General features: G+C 45.1%; 1 protein-coding gene across 5 annotated transcripts in view; it reads right to left on the reverse strand.

Moving 5' to 3' along the window:
* Positions 1–21,472, reverse strand: part of LOC117698048 (uncharacterized) — a 41,420-nt gene that overhangs the window by 12,764 nt on the left and 7,184 nt on the right. For 2 of the 5 annotated variants that reach the window (XR_013107663.1, XM_034489484.2), the window contains exon 2: positions 13,732–15,672. The exons of 2 other annotated variants lie outside the window; for them this stretch is intronic. The gene's annotated coding sequence lies outside the window, so the exon portion shown is untranslated. Of the gene's footprint in view, positions 1–13,731; positions 15,673–16,554; positions 19,564–21,472 lie in introns of those variants that run through there. One more of the 5 variants, XM_076925757.1, reaches the window with a different exon arrangement.

A 21,472-nucleotide genomic window follows, 5' to 3' on the forward strand; every position in this document is an offset into this window, starting at 1 on the left:
AAATTACTTGTTAGCATGGCTTCATACATTGCACAGGATGCACCTATTCTAATAAAACATTTCTATACTCTCTATCCTTGCCAGGTAAAACATAGCCTAATATTTGAAAATATCTATTCACTGTTGTATGGAATTCATCTTCCCAGACATTCTGTAGTTTTATTTGCTACATCTGCCAAGACTTTACAGTGTGGACTATAACATTGACCGCATGTTGGTCTTTAAGCCTTTCGATGTTCCTTCTGTGTGAAGGTCCAAGCATCTTACCACAGTTGTGGGACCACTCTTGCCTCTCCTCCCATCTTGCTGCTCCCCGACAAACTGCAAGCTTCCCATTCTCATCAAAACCTTTCTTTCGCTAGGCAGTTTTCTGGCCTGGGATATATAGAAGTTCCTAGTTTATCTTTTGATATTACTTATGATCATTTTACTATGTAGTTACAGCTTCTCTTAGGGGTCTTTAAGTCAAATTTGTAAGTGATTATAAGTAATAATGCAGTGCTTCAAGGAGTCAAAACAAATGAGAACAAGCAATCTGCATAAAAGTAGCACACTGGGCGGGCCAGAGAATCAAGCTTGTTGCTCTTACAGAGCACCTTTCTGTGCATTCACAATGGGAGGCTCACAACTGCCTGTGCCTCCATCTCCAGGATGTCTGACACCTTCCAGGCCTCCTCAGGTGCCCATGTGCATGCACACACAAATTATAAACTAAACATTTTTTTAAACAGAGTATTACATTAGAAAGCATGCTATTCAGCCTTTCTTTGCCATGATGTAAGGAGCTTTACGAAGCGGAAGGCTAACTTTGATGGTCTCCAATACTTCAGAGCATGGAAGGCTGGCTCTATTTTAGTGCTCCTGTGTGTATGTGTGTACATGTGTTTATAATTGTGTGTATAAGTGTGTGTTTATGGTGTGCATACCCATGTATACAGGGCTGTACATCTATATATCTGTAAAAATGTTTGCATGTGAGTTCATGTGTAAGCATATATGTGCATGGGTTTGTGTGCCTGTGTGCACGTATGTGTTGTGCAGGAGTGTTTGCACGTGTGTATATGTGTGTGTATAAATGAGCATGTATGAGTATGCTAGCATATGTTTGTGTGTTCATGTGTATTTATACACATTTTCGTGTCAATATATGTTCATAGGCCAGCTTCAACACCACAGGATGTCACCAAGGAGGGTCATATGGCATTGGTGGTTGGAGTGGTGCTAATGGCAGCTGACAGGGGCCAGTACTGTTAGAGTTGATGGGGGTCAGTTCAGATGGGAACCAATGGGGGCTGCTGCTGCTGCTGGCAGCCAGTGACTAGAGAAAAGAGAGTGGGGGACCGGGCGGTGTTAATCCCAGCACTTGGGAGGCAGAGGCAGGCGGATTTCTGAGTTCGAGGCCAGCCTGGTCTACAGAGTGAGTTCCAGGACAGCCAGGGCTATACAGAGAAACCCTGTCTGGAAAAACCAAAAAAAAAAAAAAAAGAGAGAGAGAGAGAGAGTAGGGGGAAGCACGCACACACGCACACGCACACGCACACACGCACACACGCACACACGCACACACGCACACACGCACACACGCACACACACACACTCATTGGGTAGATGAAGCAAAGCTCCAATCACTTTACATACACATATATACACGTTTGGTGGATGGAGCAGAACTTCAACCAGCAGGTTCCAATAATGCTATTTTTCCCCTTAGCCCTTTTATAACCCCTAAGACAAAGTTTTCTATGTAAGAAGAAAATGACCTCATAGCCACAAGTTACATATTCTCTAAGAACAATCACCACAAAACATTCTTCAAAAAACAGATGAAAGTTGTCACACAAAGGGGGAATTACGACAGGATTGGTTACATAGTATTCCTTTGAAACTTATACTTAAATGTATATTCCTCATCTGTCTTTCTCTCCACAGCTTCATTGTAAACCAAAAGCAACGATTTTCATGTCCTAGATTAACAAAGTTGAAGCAGGCCAAGTCTATAGTAGCAAGTTTTCCCCTATGCTTAGCTGACGACAGTTTGTATTTACTAAGTCATCTATCTAACGTCTTGAATCATTTGAATTTTGAAATCTTGGTCACCTAAACGGGCTAATCATCTGGCCCCTGTTCTTCCTAAATTCACAATGAAATTCCGTACTCTTTGTTCATGACCTTCCTCTTCATGGTGCACACCAAACCCTGTGGCCATACCCCTAGATCACAGGATCAAGGAACTCAAGCCCAACCTAGAATGTTTTCTTGGATCATTAACTTGTCCCAACTCTATTTTTCTTGCTACTACAATTACATGCGGATAATGCATGAAGGCTCACCGTTTTCCTTTTTTCATTTGTTATTTTATTTATTTACAATTCAAATGTTATCCTTCTTCCTGGTTTCCCCTCCAAAACCCCCCATCCCATTCCCCATACCCTTTGTATCTATGAGGGTGCCCCCACCCATCCACTCCTGCCTCACTGCCCTATACCGGGATTCCCCTATACTGGGATATCGAGCCTTCACAGGACGACGAATGGCCTCCCCTCCCATTGATACCAGATAAGGCCATCCTCTGTTACATATGTGGCTGAAGCCATGGGTCCCTCCGTGTGTACTCTTTGGTTGGTGGTTTAGTCCCTAGAAGCTCGGGGGGGGGGGTCTAGTTAATTAATATTGTTGTTCTTCCTATAGAGTTGCAATCCCCTTAAACTCATTCAATCCTTCCTCCAGCTCTTCCATTAGAGTCCCCAGGCTCAGTCCAGTGAGTGGCTGTGAGTATCAGCATCTATATTAGTTGGGTGCTGGCAGAGCCTCTCAGAGGACAACCATACCAGGATCCTGTTTGCAAGTGCTTCTTGGCATCAGCAATAGTGTCTGGGTTTGGGGTCTACAGAAAGGATGGATCCCTAGGTGGGGCAGTCTCTGATGGCCTTTCCTTCAGTCTCCTCTCCATCTTTTGTCTCTGCATTTTCTTTAGACAGGAATAACTCTGGGTTAAAAAATTTAAGATGTATGGGTGGCCCCATCCCTCAACTGGGGGCGGAGCCTATCTACTGGAGGTGGTCTCTACAGGTTCTATCTCCCCTTTGTTGGGTACTTTGCCTAATGTCATCCCTGTTGGGTCCTGAGAACCTCTCACTTCCCTTGTGTCTGGGGATTTCTAGTGGTTGCCCCCAGTTCCCCATCCCCCAGTGCTACATATTTTTATCCATTTTTCTGACCCTCTGGACTTCTCTCCTGTCACTTCTCATACCTGATCTTGCCCCCCCTTTTTCCCTCTTCCTCTTTCTCTCCCATGTCCTTCCCTCCCTCTACCTCCAGAGATTATTTTGTTCCCCCTTCTAAGTGGGACTGAAGCATCCACACTTTGGTCTTCCTTCTTCTTAAGCATCATGTGGTCTGTGGGTTGTATCATGGGTATTCTGAGCTTTTGAACTAATATCCACTTATCAGTGAGTACATACCATGTGTGTTCTTTTGTGTCTGGGTTACCTCACTTCTAACCTGTGCCACTCTTGCTGTTCTATGAGAAAGGGGCACACTCTATTCTTGATTCTAAGTTTAAATTTTCTATCAGCCTCCCTAGCTTCCCAAAATTATTTAAATCAAACTAACCTCCTGAAACTACTTAAATCAAATCAGAAATCCCATGAAATCGTTAATCCATCTAAACAGCATTATCTCATGGAAGTTCATCTTCATGTTGATAGGCAAGACACATGCCCAACGGAGTGGGCTATCACCCAGGAAGTAGTCGCACCAGGCTATAGGCAGTGAGTGTATGCCCATACCCAATCACACCAAGCCAGATATATGAGGAATATAGCAATGAGAAACATGAGAAGGCACATCAGTAACAAGAAGCAACCCTTGGATGAAGTCCCTGACTCCGTGCATCTCCAGGATGCACCCATCACAGCCAAGCAAGATGGTGGACCACCTCCAGGAAGCTCACTTGCCCACTGCAGCTCTTCCTGCATGGCATCTGCCAATGTGTGCATATGTGAACATGTTCATTATTGTGTCTATACATATGTATATAAAAGTATGCACAAAAGTATGTGTGCATGCTTTTGTGAGTATATTTGTGTGTATGCACGTCTGCATGTAAACATATGTGCATGTAAGAACGTATGGTTGTGTGTGTATGCCCTTGTGTATATATGTGTGTCCATGTATGTATGTGTGTGCAGGCAAAGTGTGTATCTGGAGGGCATGTGTATGCATGTGTATCTCTTGTGTTTGTGTACATATGAGTGTAACATGAGGTATCTAACTATTTGAGTATACGTGTGTCTTCATGTACGTGTGCATGTGTATTTACATGTTCAGGTGTTACTCTCAGCCCTTGGAGAGAATTCACAAAGGCTGAGGTGCCAGTGTTTTGTGAAACAATCTCTAGTTAATTAAATAACTCTCCAGCAAACCATGTTCGAATTTTAAAGCCACTGCTGAAGCAGCTCAGCCGGTGGACATGAGCCTAAGGCAACCCTGGGCTCAGAGGGTGGACACAAGCCTAAGGCGACCCTGGGCTATGGGGTGCATTTTTGTGTAGCAATGCATGTGAACAGGCGGCCCTGGGCTGTGTGGTGCATTCTTGGGTGGCAATGAACTTGAACATTTGCATGAACATTCAAAGAGGGCAGAGGAAGACATTGGGCGCCTTCCTCTGCTGCTCTTTACCATATTCCCTTGAGACAGGGGTTTTTCACTGAACTAGGGGTTCACCTATGTCCTGTCCAGCAGGGCATTAAACAGGGATCTGGGGAGGTCACCTGGAAGAGAAGATGGGGGCAGGTGAACGCAAAGAAGAGGGCTTGTCTGTAGGCTGATCTAACAGTAATTTTTGCTTTTTCACACAGGGGTTATATACACAAAAAGGCAGGATGTGGGGAAGGGGATGACACAAGAGCGTAGGTGTTCAGGGGGACTACAGATACCTTCCAGAACAGTGTGTCAGCTGGGTGAAGGTTCAGGGGACAGGCCACTATGACTGTCTATGATTCACTTGTCCTAATCTAAGTTGGTACTATCTACCAAGGTCACCTACCTAGAAGGTCTATGACTAGAGCCTGACAACTATCTACCAAAGCTGTTTGTTTACAATAGCTTCTAGCCATCTGTTCTAGTGTTTTTCCACAGAGACTTTGTGCTAGCAGCCATGCATGTTGGGCCTACCACTGTCTTCAGGCCTATGGCTGATTCCAGGCCTTCAGTGTATAGACAGAGATGCCCCTGACACACCTATTTTGGCTAGACTGGCATGGAGTCCAGGGATCTACCTGACTCTGTGACCCACAGTGTTGGAGTTACAGGCTCAACTTGGTGCCTGTGGCCATTCCTAGGTATTAATATGTAGGCACTGGATCGTGAACTTGAGTCTTCGTGTTTGTACAAGTGCTCTTACTCACGGGGCCTTCTCCACGGCCTCCGTAGTGAGTTTCTGACCTACAGAGAGACCCTGACTCAAACATCCAAAGGAGAGGGGGCAGGAGTGGAGGAGACTATATCTCTGATGGTAACTAGTTTTAAAAGGAAGTGTGTGAATTTTCAAAACTACTTTTACCTCAAAATTAAAAAGGGAGGGCTGAGGACTAAGGCTGGGCACAGTGGCACACACCTATCATCTTACCACTTGGGAGGTAGAAGCCGGAGGATCACAAATTCAAGGCCAGCCTCGGCTACATATCAAGTTTGAGGCCAGACTGGGCTACGATAGACATAAGGTGGGGGTTAGGGTAGGGGTGTAGCTCAGTGGCAGGGTGTTTGCTAGGGTGTGTCTCCCAGGCACACAGATAAAAGACAGAGCAGTCAGAGCCTGTTAGAGAAGTGGAATCTGAAAGCACTGCATTGATCCCCTCATCACAGGTTCTCCCTGAGACGGGGAACATGAGACGGGAACATGGCCGACCACGTGCCATTTATTGGATATCGTCTCAGCCACTGCTGACAATTTTTAACTCAGTGCATTTGACAATTCTGTAGTTCCTATTATACAAAGGAGGACTCAGAAGAAAACAGAGGCTAAGAAACAAGTCCCCAAAAACACAGTGAGTGGCACAGTGAGTTTAGGGCTCATGAAAAAATCTAATCACGTCTATAGGCTTATATTCTCAATTATTTAAAGCCAGTCCACTTCTCAAAGTCTTAATAGAACTTTCATCCAATGAACATCAAATTAAAGCAGTAAGTTAGATCACGAGCATTCATTGTTCCAGAAACAGTTTTTAATCTGACTTCCTCTCCTTTGTGTTCCAGTTCCCACTGGGTGCTTCTTCTACCATCTTTTGGCAGAGTCTCTGCCCAGTCAGACATTACCTGAAACTTTTCTCTGTTAATATACATCCATCAGATGAACCAAGTTAGGGACTGGAGAGAGGGAACTTCAGGAAAAAGCACTGTTCTTGCAGAGAACCCCAGCTTAGTTCTCAGCATCCCTGGTTGACAGCTCACAACCTCCTGAGACTCCAGAGCCACAGGATTTGGCACCCTCTTCTGGACTCCATGGGTACCCACACTCGCATATGAGCACAGATACACACATGTATACACAGAGAGAGAGAGAGAGAGAGAGAGAGAGAGAGAGAGAGAGAGAGAGGAGAGAGAAACCCATATACACATTTTTTTAAAAAACTAAGCTAAGTTCATGTCTTAAACAGTGCATGTGCATGAGAGATTTTTGAATTTGCTTCTCTAGACTAGTCATCTTCCTTAAAGCCAGGCTGTATATTTATTCATCTGGCGTCTCCACCCTTCTGAAGGCCTGGTCAACATTTCAGAGCAAACAAGGTTAAGGTCAGCTCCATATTTCTCTCCTCCACTATCCCCACTGTCTTCACTGCCTCAGTGAATAACAACCCGTATTTCCGATACAATTAGAAAAACACAGAGGCATTTGTATGTCCTGCCCTTCCGTCATATCCCATATCTGTTGGCAAATGGAGTCAGCTTAGCCTTCAAAATAGACCTACATTAGCAAAGATCGAAAGTCACCCTACCCCCCTAACCCAGGAGACCACCATGTCTGCACCGGGATGAGAGCAGGGGTCTATGATGGCCAAGAGACACATCCATGAGATCTCCCAGGCAGGGTGTGTGACTGGCCTGAGAGCCCAGCAGCATAGTCTAGAACCACCATCATTTTCCCAGAGGCCAAATTTCTCCATAGCTACCCCAGCTTGCCATTAGGTCAATTCCAAGGCAGGAGGCCTTCCCTGATCTGTGACTGACTTAAGGATTTTGTTAGCCTTGCCAATTTTTCTTAGAACTTACCAGAATCTAACAGTTTTTCATCTGACCTTCCTTGTCCTCCATTTGTCCTTCCCAGAGGCCAGACCTGTGTTGAAGTCAGAAGGTGCCCAGCCTGTCTTGGCACCTACCACCTCTACATAGGCACTCAGGGCATTGCAGCTTATTGGAGGACCCAGACTCACACAGCATCCCAATGGCTCTGTCTGTTTCCAAAATCACAGTCTCCTAGACTCATTGCACAGTAGCCAGACATGATCAGACAAACACTAAAATCTATGCCAGCATCTGCAGGTACTACACCACCTGGCCACCGCTGCTTCACAACTCCACCTCCTGCTGACATGGGTCTCTGGCCATGTCATCACCAGCCAACCATGGTTTACTTACCTTTGCGAGTGCCCTGCTTCTGGAATGCCCCTGCTCCATATCCACACTGTCTAAGACCTCCTCTTTCAGGTCTGGCGTTCCCCATCCTCATGGTTAGCTTTATTTTCCTTCATGGAACTTTGTTAAAATGTAACTGGCCTGGACAGCCCTGGCTGTCCTAGAACTCACTCTGTAGACCAGGCTGGCCTTGAATTCTGAGATCCACCACCTGTCTCTGCCTCCCGAACACTGGTATACATTATTTATGTGCGTTTGTCTTTCCATTACCATAGCCCTCCGTGTCCCCAGCACATAGGCTACTCAACAAATGTTGAATGAGTAGATGAGAAGATTTCTTGCTAAAACCATTTATAAGGTTAATCTTTAAAGATATTTCATATGCCCAAGTTATCTTAGCAACATCTGAGTTTTCTGGGACAACTAGAGAGGTTAATACCATCAGCAGTTCAACAAGGCTGGATGGACAGATAGCTCAGTGATTAAGAGCACCTGCTGCTCCTGCAAAGGACCAGAGTTCGGTTTCTAGCATCCACCCGGCAGCTCACAGTGGTCTGGCGCCCTCTTCTGGCTTCCTCGGGAACTAGGTGCACAGACACACATTCAGGCAAACACTCATAGACCAAAAATAAAACAAAATATTTTCTTAAAATTGAGGACACAATGAGCAGTGGTGGTAGACGCCTTTAATCTCAGCACTCAGGAGGAAGAGGCAGGTGTATCTATGTAGTCTGAGGCCAGCCTGGTCTACAGGCTACACAGAGAAACACTGTTTCTGGTGTGGGTAGGGGACACATGCTCTCTTCCTCCCCTTGTTCGCTGCATAGGAAATTATGTTGCAGCTTTGTAATTCAAACGTTCCACTGCATACTTATCACTAACTCGTTCACTATGAAATGACATTTTTATCTCAAGTAAGCTCAATCCACACTTAATTAGAAATATTCTAGCAAGGGAACAGCTATTGAATGTCAAAGGAGTGAAGATTGTCTGTCTCTAACTCTCAAGACCGTAAGTGATTTCAGGGAAGGCTGAAGTGTATTTTTCTTTTTTTAAAAGCACAGTTAGGAAAAAAAAAAATAAAACAGGAAAACATTCAAGACTCTTCTGAAGTTGAGACTATATGACAGCAAATTAAGTCACCAGCTGGAATGAGGAGCAGTTGACACACATTTGAATCTCGTGAGATTGAAGGAGGTCCGAACGTTAAGCATCCTGAAGTGTATTTTTAACACAGGCATGCTCCAGTGGAACCCAGACTGCCGGTGCTACTTTTGTAGTTCCATTCTTTTTTATGTAACCTTTTCATTCTTTGAGAATTCATCCACACATACAATGCAATTTGATTGAGTCCATCCACCACTGTCTCCTCTAGGACCCTCGCCATGTCCCTTTTCCAACTTCTTAACCCCTTGGGAAAAAAATAGCCCACTACATTAGCTTCTTTTCTGTGCTGTGATACAAACACCCTGATCAAGGCAGCTTATAGGAGGAAGGATTCAGCTGGGATTGTTTGGTTTCAGAAGGCTAAGAGTACATGTGGTGAAGAGTCGGGGCAGCAGGCAGGCATGTCGGCAGGAGCTCAAAGCTGAGAGCTCCTATCTTTGCCACGAGCACAAGCACAAAACAAAGAAAATGACTGGACGTGTCAGATGCTTTTAATCCCAAAGCCCACCCTCAGTGACGTACTTCCTGCAGCAGGAAAGGCTTCATCACCTAAAGCTACCCCAAAAGTGCCACCAACTGGGGACCAAGTATTCAAATTCCTGAGACTGTGGGGGGGACATTTCTCTTTCAAACCACACACACTGAGTCCAATCAGTACTTCCTGTATGAGCATCAATCAAAGATAGAGTCATCTATTGCCAACCTTTGTACGCTGTGGGTACAAAGATAAGCATCTTAAAGGCGGTTTGGTTTGAGCTTAATTCTTAAGGCAGGAGAAACTAGTGTGGTATAATTGCATTTTTATTTTAAAACCTGAGCTCCAAGACAGAAGTCAAAGGGTCATAGAAGCTGGAAACCATTCTCTGGCATAACGATCATCCTCATACAAATTGCAGATGCTATGACATAGAAACCAGAGCCACAAAGTGCCTTTTTGGCAACCAGCCCTTCTCTGAATATTGCATTTAGAGGTCACAGGCAGAAATGCCGACACTAGATCCAATCATTGATTCACTGCCCAGGAAGGTCAGACTTAACTGAAGAATGTTAAAGGCATAGTAAATACCTGGGTATGTGAACCCATTCCAGCCCGGTGAGTAGAAAACCAAGTAGAACTGCTTTTCTGGTTTTACCAGTGAGAGACTGCACACCTTTGCATTACTCCCAATCCTTTAAAAACGCTAACATGTGACTATCTGGTGGGGGCACAGAAATATTTATACTGCCAGGTCGCCCCCGCCAGGAGGAAGCATGGCTCAGCGGTTTCTTTTCTTCACCTATGAAAAAAAGCAGAACCATGAGCCACGAACCGTTTCCTGAGTGCTCTCGACACTTTCTGAATCACAGATGTGAAGTCCAAGGGAGGGAGAAAGGAAAGACAGGAAGACTATGGCGACATGAAGAGGAAGCTATGGGAGGAGGGGCCGCATCCGATGTAGGGGGAGGGGCGGTGTTCCATGTGTGGCAGGGTGGGGCGATGGCAACACAAGTTCTTCCCAGCCTCTGATCTGTCCTTTCTGCTGAGGAAGGCAGGAAACTTCAGGTACCATTGATGAAGCCCAAATTGCCACAGAGACATGTGCTTTCCAATTGTCAAGGACATTGACTAAGCCACACTTACTTCCAACCTATATAACGCAAGTGTCATTTTAAAATCTAAACAATTACCACCCCAACCACCCAGAATCCTCCTTGTAACATTTTGTTTACAGAAAGATTCTTTCACTTTTAACCTTCATATAAGCAATACCGTGGAAATGTTAACACCAGATCGAAACTTTGTAGCAACCACAGAGATATCACAAACACCTGTCATTCCAGCCCCAGGGGATCTGACACCCTCTTCTGACCTCCATGGGCACCAGGCACACACATACATACATGCAGGCCAAACAGTCACACAATAAAATAAAAACAAGCACATCGAAAACAAACAAAAAAAACTGAAGGAAGGAAAGCTAACATGGCTGCCCTTGAGAAGCCCACACCACACATGGACATGCGCCATCCTGTACCTGTCTCTGTTAACCCTTCTGATTATGTTAGAAATGAATGTCTCTTAACAAATTGTCAGCTCTGCTTCATATTTGCTCACCCTGGAATTCATCCAGGCTGTGAATCACAATTTGGTTTGTCAAGAATCAAGGTCCCTAAGGGAAAAATGGAGTCTTCTCCAGGGACTGGAGACTGAGTTTTTATCTTTATCTTCCTGTGCTGTGATGCAACACCCTGACAGAAAACAGAGGGAAGAGAGGGTTTGTTTTCCTTCAGAGTCCCACATGTTCAATTCATCACAGCAGGTTATTTGTTCTAGCGGAGTAGTCAGGTTGGTAGAATCTCGAAGTATCTGGTCACATTCATGGTCACACATGCATGCCATCCTATGCTTGGTTCATTCTCTACGCTCATATGCTGTAGGAGCCCTGCCTAGGTAATGGTGCTGCCCACTGTGGGCATTTCTTCCCACATCAATTAATATAATCAAGATAATCCCACAGACATGCCATTCAGACTCTCTTTCCAGAGGACTCTAGATTGTGTGAGTTGGCAACTACCATTTGTCATCACGACCCCCTGTCCCTGTCTCTGGTGACACAAAGAAGTCCAACATACACCAGAACAAGGTGTGTTTTAACAGAACATTGAGATTTATGAGCCCTGTGTTCTGCTTCAAATGGCTGCTAACCAGCTTTGTGGTTTTGCATAAATGACAAAAGCTCTTATTTATCCATTGCTATGTAACAAGTTGCCCCAAATGTAACAGTTTACAACAAAGCACTGTGTGTAATTTTCTGGTTTCTGTAGGCTGGCTCAGCTCCTTGTTAAGTTGATCTCCTCAGGGAGTCTCAAGAGATGGCAAAGGAGTCGTTAGGTAGCATTCTGTCATCTGAAGGCTGGCTTGAGCAGGAGACTACTGCTAAGGTTACCCACAAACCCATCAAGTTCCTTACCCTAAGGGCCTCTCAGGCTAGCTTAAGCTGTGGCAGCTGTCTTCCCCCAAAGCAAACAAGAGAACAACTAGATAGTGCCTGCAACAACCATCAGAGCCCAGTCTTACAGGCAAAATGGCATCAGTTCTGCCATGTTCTACCTTCCACAAGCAGACCCTGAACCCTGTGGGAAGAGTGAGAGCATCTACAGGCAGGGAGCATCGCGGACATCTCAGATGTTAGATAATGTCCTTTCTCCCTCAGTTTCTCTTCTGTAGAGTGAAGTCTGAACCGCATGACCTTTCAGGTTGGCGACCTCTCCCCCAAAAGTGCCACCACTAGACTTTGCCTTCCTGCTCTCATGTAAAAACCCCTTACACTTTTGCCTTTGAGCCCTTTGACTATACCCCCCACATACTGCCATTTATACACTTCCTGGTCACATCCTCCAGCTAGCTCCCTGTGACATCCACCTGGTCTACAGTTGCTCTCAGTCCACATCTATCCTGCCAAGTGCTTCAGAGTCCTCGTGGGCGCCACTTCCTGCCCCAAAGTTTTCTGTTCCTGACTTCTCTGTCTCTGCCCATTTGCTCTACTTTGGCACCTGAATTCCTCACCATCAACCTTATTTAACTTTATAAGAGGAAACTCAGTCTCTCATGCTATCATAAGAACCCTCTATACTTCCAGTTCTCTGATCAAGTTGTCCCAAGAGATGGGTCACCTCATTAAAATTTCCAAAACACTGTCCTATTGACTTTGTGTCAAGTCCCTCCCATTTTCACTTTATTTGCACTTCAAATCAAATTTTGTGTGTTTGCATACATGCGTGTGTGCATGTGGGTACGTGTGTGCACAGATGAGTGTGTGTGCATGTGCTTATGTGTGTGCATGAGTTTCTGTTTGTGTGTATGTGCGTATGCATGTATGAATACATGAGTGTGTGCATGCATATGTGTGTTCATGTGATTGTGTATATGCATGTGCTCATGTGTGTGCATGCGTATGAGTTTCTCTCCGTGTGTATGTGTGTGAGTGCATGAGTGTGTGCATGTGTGTACATGAGTGTATGCATGAGTTTCTCTGTGCATGTGTGCATCTCTGTGTGTTGTACGTGTGTGCATGAGTTTCTGTGTGTGTATGTATATGTGAGTGCATGAGTATGTGCATGAGTTTATGTGTGCATGTGCCTGTGTATGTTGACGTGCTCATGTGTGAGAGCTTCTGTGTGTGCATTTGTGTGTGTGTATGTGTGTGTGTGTGTGTGTGTGTGTGTGTAGGTCAGAAGTCAACCTTGAGTATCTTAAGCCACTGTTTTCAAGACAGGCCTCTCACATTGCCTGGGAACCCACTGCAGTTAGTCTAGCTGCAGCAAACGCCAGTGATCCGGTTATTTCTGTCTGTCTCCCTCTGCAGCACTGGGAGCAAGTGTGCACGTCTTTGCGCTCAGCTTTTGATGCAGGTCCAGCCCAGACTGTCTTACACTGCCAGCCTTTGCTGACTGAGCCAGCTCCTCAGTCCCAGCCCTCCTCCCTCAGATTAGATTTTAAGAGGCCATTGCTTTGGCTGGTCACTGTCTGCACAGTGGTTTAGAAACACCCTCATTTTAATGGACTGATTTCAGGTGACTGCCTGGTTCTTTCTCTGTTACAGACAAGCAGCTCTGTACTGAAGGCCACTGAAGAAAGTCCCCCAACAGTACAAATTGGTCATGTGGTCACCAGATTCCAAAACCCACTAGTTCACAGTAAATGTGTCCCCCACATCCTCACCACCACCTATTTCCCCTCCACAAAGGCTAAAAGACTATGTCAGGCCCTCTTCACTTTCCTCAGAACTGTATACGTGTAGCACCAAATGTAAAAAATGCACCATCTTATGCTACTGCCAGCTACTTTCTGCCTCGACGGTCTGGCTACCTCTGAAGACCCCCAAACTCGGGAGACCCTTACTCAATTCTTGGGAAGTCACAGCCACCCACAAACTCGAAAGACACTGTACCTGGATGCAATCAGCAGAGGTTTATTAGGGAGAGAGTTGGCTAGCCAAGGTCAATTCAGTTCACTCTCGCAGGAGTTGAATTGACAAAGCCAGTCAGTCTGAGGAGGGTTTTTAAAGGGGAAACCACAAACCAGGGGAGTGGGAGGGGGTGAGGGGTTGTCAAGGATACATAACATAAAAATAGTGGAACATTTCAGAGGAACCCACCCTAAATGATTTAGTCATGTGAAAAATCACTCTGCACACTCATTCTTCTCAAGGATGTAGTTTTACCATGTCACTGTGCCCTACCCTGTCATTTACCAACTATTTCAGATTAACTATTTCTCACTTGCTCCAGCCACAGCCCCACCTAGATGACTTTCATCTTTTTTTGTGGTCAGGAATGTGTCTTCCTGCTTTGGGCCTTCCTCACCCACAGGTGGGTTTTCTCCCCTGAGGCTTGAGGAATGTTAATCCAGCAAGTGTCCTCTGATTCAGGGATAATGTCCTCCACCCGGAATGTATCCTGGGGCAATGAAGGCCTGAAATCTTACACCCAGTTCCGCTTTCTGGAACTTGCATTCTTTTGCTCAAGTCTAGGGGTAAAGAAAAAGCCTGTATATATTTTATAAAATGATCTTTATAATTTTTCACTCTACAGCATCAAGTAACTAGGTAGATATGAAATCTAAAGGTTAAGGTGATTGGGATAACCTTCTAAATTGTATGGGCATCGTATGTATTGAGAATATATATACATATACATATACATATACATATACATATACACATACACATAATGGATATATGTATCCATTGGTTAACTTTAAGCATAAAGAGTTTTGATTTACTGGGATACTAGAAGGTGGGTCCGCCTACAAGCAGGTGGTTATAGCGGCTCCAGGGATGAGCGAACCAGAGCTGAAAGCACAGCAACTGGTCAAAACAGGGGCAAGCTACAGAGAGTAGCCCGGAGGACACCCAGCTGGGACCAGGCAGCTTGAAGGTAACCAGCATTATTGTGGAAACATGGCGGGAAAGCCGGGAACAAGCCGACATGCTTGTTTCTAATGTCACCTGCAACAAGGCAACAAAGGTCTGTGTTGTTTTGATCTACAAGCTTGTGGTAAATCATCATAAAGGCAAAAGGAAATTTTTTGTTTGGAGAGGCTGGAGGTTGAGCCTGGGGCTTCCCGCTGTGAGGGATCCCTCTGTCCTTGCTGTAGCCCCAGACTTGCTGTTTATCCCTTAATTCACAATGCTGCCTACTGCCGAGCGGACATAATTCATTTTTGATTCTGCCAAACCCCTGATATTTTTCTTTGTGATCTGACTTCTAAGGTCTTGTTTTAAAAAAATCTTGCCCTCGTATTTACCCTTCGTTATTATCTGCTGTTGAAAATATACAAATTTCCCTTTTGTGTCTGTGTCTCTCTGTCATTTGCAGAAGCCCACACAACTGTCCTACCTCAGCAGAGACATCCAAAGGCAGACCCTTTGTTGGAGAGCCTTGCTAATCTCTTTCTACACCACAACCTCACTGAAGTTTCCTTGAAGTTTTTTCTTGACATGTAAGGTATTTTGCCTTATACATGTATGTATGTGCTCACATGTGTGCCTGGGGCCACGGAGTCCAAAAGAGTGCACCAGATCTTCTAGAACTGGAGTTGCAGAAGGCTGTGAGCAGCCATGTAGGTGCTGGGAATCGAACCAGGATTCTCTGCAAGAGCAGTCAATACTTTTAACCACTGGGCCATCTCTCCAGCCCCAGTTGCCTTGATTTTACACTTGTTCCTTTTTTTCTTGTTGAGGTGAGATTCACATGACAAAATAGCCATTTCAAAGCAAACAGTATCAATCCTTGCTGAGAATTATGTAGCAGTCATCTCTTTCTGGTTCTGTACTTTCCCTGTTGACCTGCATGTCTGGTTGGATCCATTCTCCTCTGCATCAAGTTTACCTGTCATTAACAAGGCAAACAGAATAATTACTAATATTAAATGATATCAGCGTGCAATTTGAGACTATAGATCCATGGAGTACTTGTTGAGCTAGCACGAGTCCCTTCGTTTACTTCCTGGCACTGCTGAGAAATAGAACTGGATGCCACTTATTATAAACTAGTTGTAAGAGCACATGATATCACTCTCTTGCTAGAACACATGACATCACTCTTTCTAGAGCACATGACATCCCTCCCTTTCTTGGATGCCTCCACACGAATCCTTTCAGTTCTTCTCCTTCCTACCCACAGTCATCCTCATTGGTGACCACATCCAGGCTCATGGCTTAAAATTCCATTAAGCATAGCCTCAGCACTGTTGTTAGCATCCTTCTTGCTCTCTTCCTCATTCAAGACCAATTTTCAGCAAGCCCTACCTGTGCTGCAAGAGAATCACACCCAGAACCTAACTGCTCCTCATCATCCCCTTTCGCTCAAGCCATTGTACCCTCTGTTATGGTTAATCTAAGCCTTACATGGTTCAGAAACACCAGGAAATTACATATGTACAGTTTTGGAGGTGTCTGTGATGATATTTCAAGAGGCAAGTCAATCTTAAGGGCTCCAACTTGTAGCTGAACCAATTTAAATGTACCCTCCCTCCCACCCCGTCTAGTTTATGAATGGATGAGAGTCAGACTATGGCTATTTTATTTGGCTTTGACAATTACATGGGGGTGATCACTAATCTACTTTTCTAACTGCTGGCCTGGCTACTTACCCAGCGATGTAGCCCAGATACTTGCTGTTTCTCCTGGCCATGTGCTCATGGTATCTCCCGTCTCATGACTGCCTCTTCTTCTCTCTCCTGTCCTTCCTCCTCTCTTCTCTCTCTGCAACCGCCAACCAGGTAACTCAAAACCCACCTACCCACCTCTAATCCCTCCATTAATTTGCTGTAGCCATTTTTATTTAACCAATAGTTTTAAATTACACAACAAGATTTACATACCAAAAGCTGGTAAGCATGAGAAATCAATTGTAGGCAACCAGACCTTTGGGTACAGAATTTAGCATTAACAATACATAGCAACAGACCACACCTCAGCACCAATTTAATGGGCAGATCAATCCCTTGATGGATTCACAATCTGATGACAGGAGATGGGTGGGGCCTGGTTGGAGGAAAGCAGCTCTCTGTGGGTCTTGTCCTTGGAGGCTCTACTTGCCCTCTTTCTTTCCTGAATGTTGTTTTTATTTTCTGATTATGTAGGACTTTCAGGTCTCAGTTTGAACTTAAAATTGAAAAAATCCCACCGTCCCAGGACACATTCCAGGAGCACATTCCTTAGTCAGAGGACACTTGCAGGATTAACATTCAGAGGAAGAAGGGAGAGGCTGATTAACATTCCTCAGACCTCAGGGGAGGGAACCCAGGGTGAGGAAGGCCCAGAGCATATTCCAGGAGAGGGGCCCAGGATGGGAGGTGGTCAGGAAACTGAGCCCTTAAAACCTGGGCAAAAGGAAGACATTCATTGTCATAAAGTAATGTGCGAATCTGAGTCATCTATAGACCGGACCTGGGAAGGTCAGCCTTTGTGGTTGCCCTCATGAGCTCTGTATAAAAGCTGCTCCCAGCTTTGGCTCGGGGTTCCTCTTGTCTGCATACAGAGGAACCCCAGTATACTGGTTCTTATTATCATCAATAAACCTCATGTTATTGCAGCAAATCCCGACTGTGAGTGTTTCTGGAGGAGCACATCCCCCGGTTTGGATCTTAGAGTCCAACACTTACTCCAAGGCAAAGAACAACTACCATATTCTGCCCAAGCAACCTTGAACAGAACCCTGAAAACCAAAAAGCAAAATAAAGTTTCCCTTCCTTGAATTCTCTCTATAAAGTAAACTACAGTAACCAACTTCTTTGGAATTCTGGGACCTCTAATCTAGGCTTTCCTCTGTCATTCTTGCCCCCCTATTGGTTCTGATTGGTAAAGATGTTGACAGCCAATGTCTGGGTAGGGTAGACAGGCAGGATTTTTAGGATTCCTCAGTTAGGAAGGAGAAGGGAGGAAGGAGATCCACTGTGATGGGAGAAGGAGAAGAAAGATGCCACACCTGAGAGGTGAAGGACAGAGAGCATAGCCGCTATGTAGGAGCCAGGGAATGCAGCACAAGAGGGCTGCACTTCTGGGTCTGGGGCAGCCATGAAGGAATAAAAGTTTTAGTGATAACATGGGAATCTCGAAAGGGAGGCAGATCAGCCATGTGGAGGTTAGGAAGTGGCCCAACCATTGAGCTATTTAAGGCATGTAAAATATAAAGGCTGCGTGTATCTTTCATTCAGTGACCCAGAACATCGGGGCGTGTATCAACAAATGTGCACCGAAGCCACAGCCGGGACTGAGTTGGGTAGATTAATTGGGTGCTGCTACAATCCACCCTGAACACACCCAATCTTGTCTGAACACATTGGTTGCTGTCACTTTCATGCTGACTCCACATAGAACTATAAAAGCCTGACTATTTCATCATGTCCTGTATTGTAATCAAGATTCTGTGTGTGTTAAATGCACATAATTGCATTCAATCATTTCCAAATCTACTCTCCTAAACTTGGCTCGCTCGAGGATCTGAGGTCTCCTGATTGACGGGGGTCGGGTCTCCTTGAGAAAGATGCCTGTCCTTTTCAAGGCCCCTTCTGTCCTCCATGGATGACTCCAGACTCATAACTAGAGACAGATCTCAACATGCTCCAAGGAGATGCCAGGTTTAGCCTAGGAGCATATGGCTTATATTTTGAAAGAATTTCCATATTTTTCTAGTAGAGATAAAAGCCTGAGGAACATGTTGACAATGAATTTAAAGACTGCTACACCAGGGAGGAAACAAGTCAAAATTAGCCCAAATGTACTCATACGGATACATTTAAAAGCAAGTCTAGGTTTGACATGTGAGTCCTAGTGTAGTCGAAGTGGATCTGAAACTTTCCTTGGTGGATTGATTGAGCTTTGGGCTCAGGATTCCATAAAATTGACCTCAGAGCATTCTTGGCACAGACGTGGAGAAATGTGGATTTCATTTATCATTTGCAATATTTGTGCCCATCCCCCACAACATCTTTCATCGAAGAAGGCATCTGTGGACCAGACATGATGAAGATACTCTGAGTCAGACAGTGCCAGCATCCTTGAAAGGCTTTCTGGAGGTGGAAGACAGAGCTGCTGTTGCTGATGCTACGAGGGCTACCTCGATTACAGTGGGTAGGGTGATCCTGAAGTGGCGTGGCCAGGCGCCGGCACCAGAGTCAAGCTGGGAGAGACTGTTGCAATGGCAGTGGGGGTTATTTTTAAATAACCAGGATGTCTCAATCTGGCAAATTATTGATCGGGATGCTCATGGGACTTGGATGGAATGGACAGACAGCCTGTGAAGGCATCACTTGGTCTGGGAACTAAGTAGCTGAATCAATGCTGTATCAACAGAGCATCTGAAATTGGGCAATTTGCAAGCATAGGCCTTGTTTGATGGGATGACTCTTGAGGGAACAAACAGCGAATCTTCTCCCAACACAGGCCGTTTTCTAACATGTCAGGATGCACAGGCTACACTCCTATTGACCTATTTACCTGACATGAAGAGGGATCAGATAGGGCTCAGAACTACTGCTCCGCGCAACCTGACCTCTGGCTGCCTCTGGCTTTGTCCTCTTGGCCTCCATTCCTGATGGCTCCCTGCTGCAGCCAAGCTGGCCTTCGTCAGTCATGTGCAATGTCTTGTCTGTCTTGTCTGTCTGTCTGTCTGTCTGTCTGTCTCTGTCTTTTTCTGTAATGTACATGAGTACATAGGTCATGAAGCTGGAAAATGATCCGGTCCATGAGAGCGGAAGAGCAGATCTAAGGGTGGGCACTGCGGAGAGAGTAAAGGATGGTGAGGTGGAGTGGCAGGAACAGGAGCTGGGGAGGAAGGAGGAAGTGGAGAGAAGAGCCAAGCATGAGCAAAGATGCCACGGTGAAACCAGCCACTACTTGTGCTTATAAAATAGCAATAACGATCTCAAAAAACAAAACCCTAACAAAATAAAATAGAACATTATTTTGAAATCATCTGTCTTTTATTTATCACAAACCTATTTTATGTTCTCTCCGTTCTCTCATGATTTTTTTTTTAAAATATTACATTGAGTTGAGGGGAAATTTATACTGGATTTGATTGTTATACCTTTGCAAGATTATTTTTCTGTGGATTATCCAGAATCCAACATTTCATCTACTAATTTTTTTTTCCTAACCTTTACTTGTGGTTATAAGAGAAAGTCCTGAGTGATGGAACGTGAGCAGATGTGTGGGATATGAGGAGCTCTCCTCTCCCTTCCTCCTGCCCCTGCCTATATTGGAAATCAGTGGTTTTGATCCTGTATGTGAAGAGGAAGTGGCTTGGGTGTGGCCATGCCAAGGGGAGGTTTAGAACTGTTAAGATTATGCAATTATCTTGGAGCTGTCATATTGGCCCCAACTCAACCAGGGAGACTTCTTTTAATTTTTATTTTATTGGACTGGAGAGATGGCTTTGTGATTAGAAGCACTAGGTATTCTTGCTGAAGACTCAGGTTCAATTCCCAGGTGTTGGGGGCCGACTTTTAGCAGAAAGCGGCTATCAACTTTGCAGCCATCTTGAGCCATATACCCTGACATGAGACTTGTTTTACATCAGCCTACAACAGCTGAGCACACTCTGATAACATCTTGGTTTTGATACCTTTGGTGTGAGATTAAAGGTGTGTGAGATTAAAGGTGTGTAACTTAAAGGTGTGACTTAGAGATTAGATTTAGAGACAAGACCTAAGGGCATGACTTAAAGGCGTGACCAAAAGGCATGGCTTAGAAGTGAGACATAGGCTTAGAAGTGAGACATATAAAAGGCAAGAGGCAGACAGGAGAGTTCAGAACAATTTGGAGTAACAGAGATTCAGACACTAGGAGTAGGAGTAGACATTAGACACTCAGAAGAGAACAACAGAAGTACAACTAGGAACTAGAAGGAGTACAACTAGGAACTCAAGACTTGGGACTTGGACTAGGAAGAGAGACTGAAGAATAAACGGGATTGAATCACACTCTGTCTGGTCTCCATTCTTCGAGTCCATCCTCACTCTCTCTCTTGCTGAACCCCGACCCGCAGACTGAAGCAGCAGCTTGGGCTGGGAAACAGTGGCCGCCAAGCGTGGAGGAGTGGAGAGGGTCACAACATTTTTGGCCGCCCAAAGTGGGGCAGCTCAGGCCTCAATATTTTTGGTGCCCAAACGTGGGCTAGTGCGGTTCTCAACACCCAGGACCCACATGGCATCTCACAGACATCTGTATAACTCCAGTTCCAGGATATCCAATGCCCTCCCCTCTGCCCCTTTAGGCACCAGGCACACACTTACATGAAGGCAAAACACCCATATCCTTTAAAAAAAAATAATCAAAAAGATCAACTAAAAATGTATTTATTTTTATTTACGCATATGTGTGTATGTCTGTGTGAGTGTACGCCATGTACGTGCAGTGCCCGTGAGAGGCCAGAAAAGGGCGCTGGCTCCCCTGAGCTGGAGTTGTGAACCACCCAGTGTGGTTGCTAGCGAGAGCCCTGACTGCTGCGCTACCTTTCCAGTCACTCCAGGTTCTTTTACTTAAAGAAGAAACTCTTTAAGCCACTTGATGTGAGATTTTGCTGGTCTTTGAGGCTGAACCTTACAGGAACTGTTCATTTCCAGGAGCTGCTCTGTTATTGTAGGCTGGGGGTGGGGGTGGGGAGAGGTGGCAAAGGGTGTCTC

Source organism: Arvicanthis niloticus, chromosome 1, assembly GCF_011762505.2.
Source record: "Arvicanthis niloticus isolate mArvNil1 chromosome 1, mArvNil1.pat.X, whole genome shotgun sequence".
NCBI lineage: Eukaryota > Metazoa > Chordata > Mammalia > Rodentia > Muridae > Arvicanthis > Arvicanthis niloticus.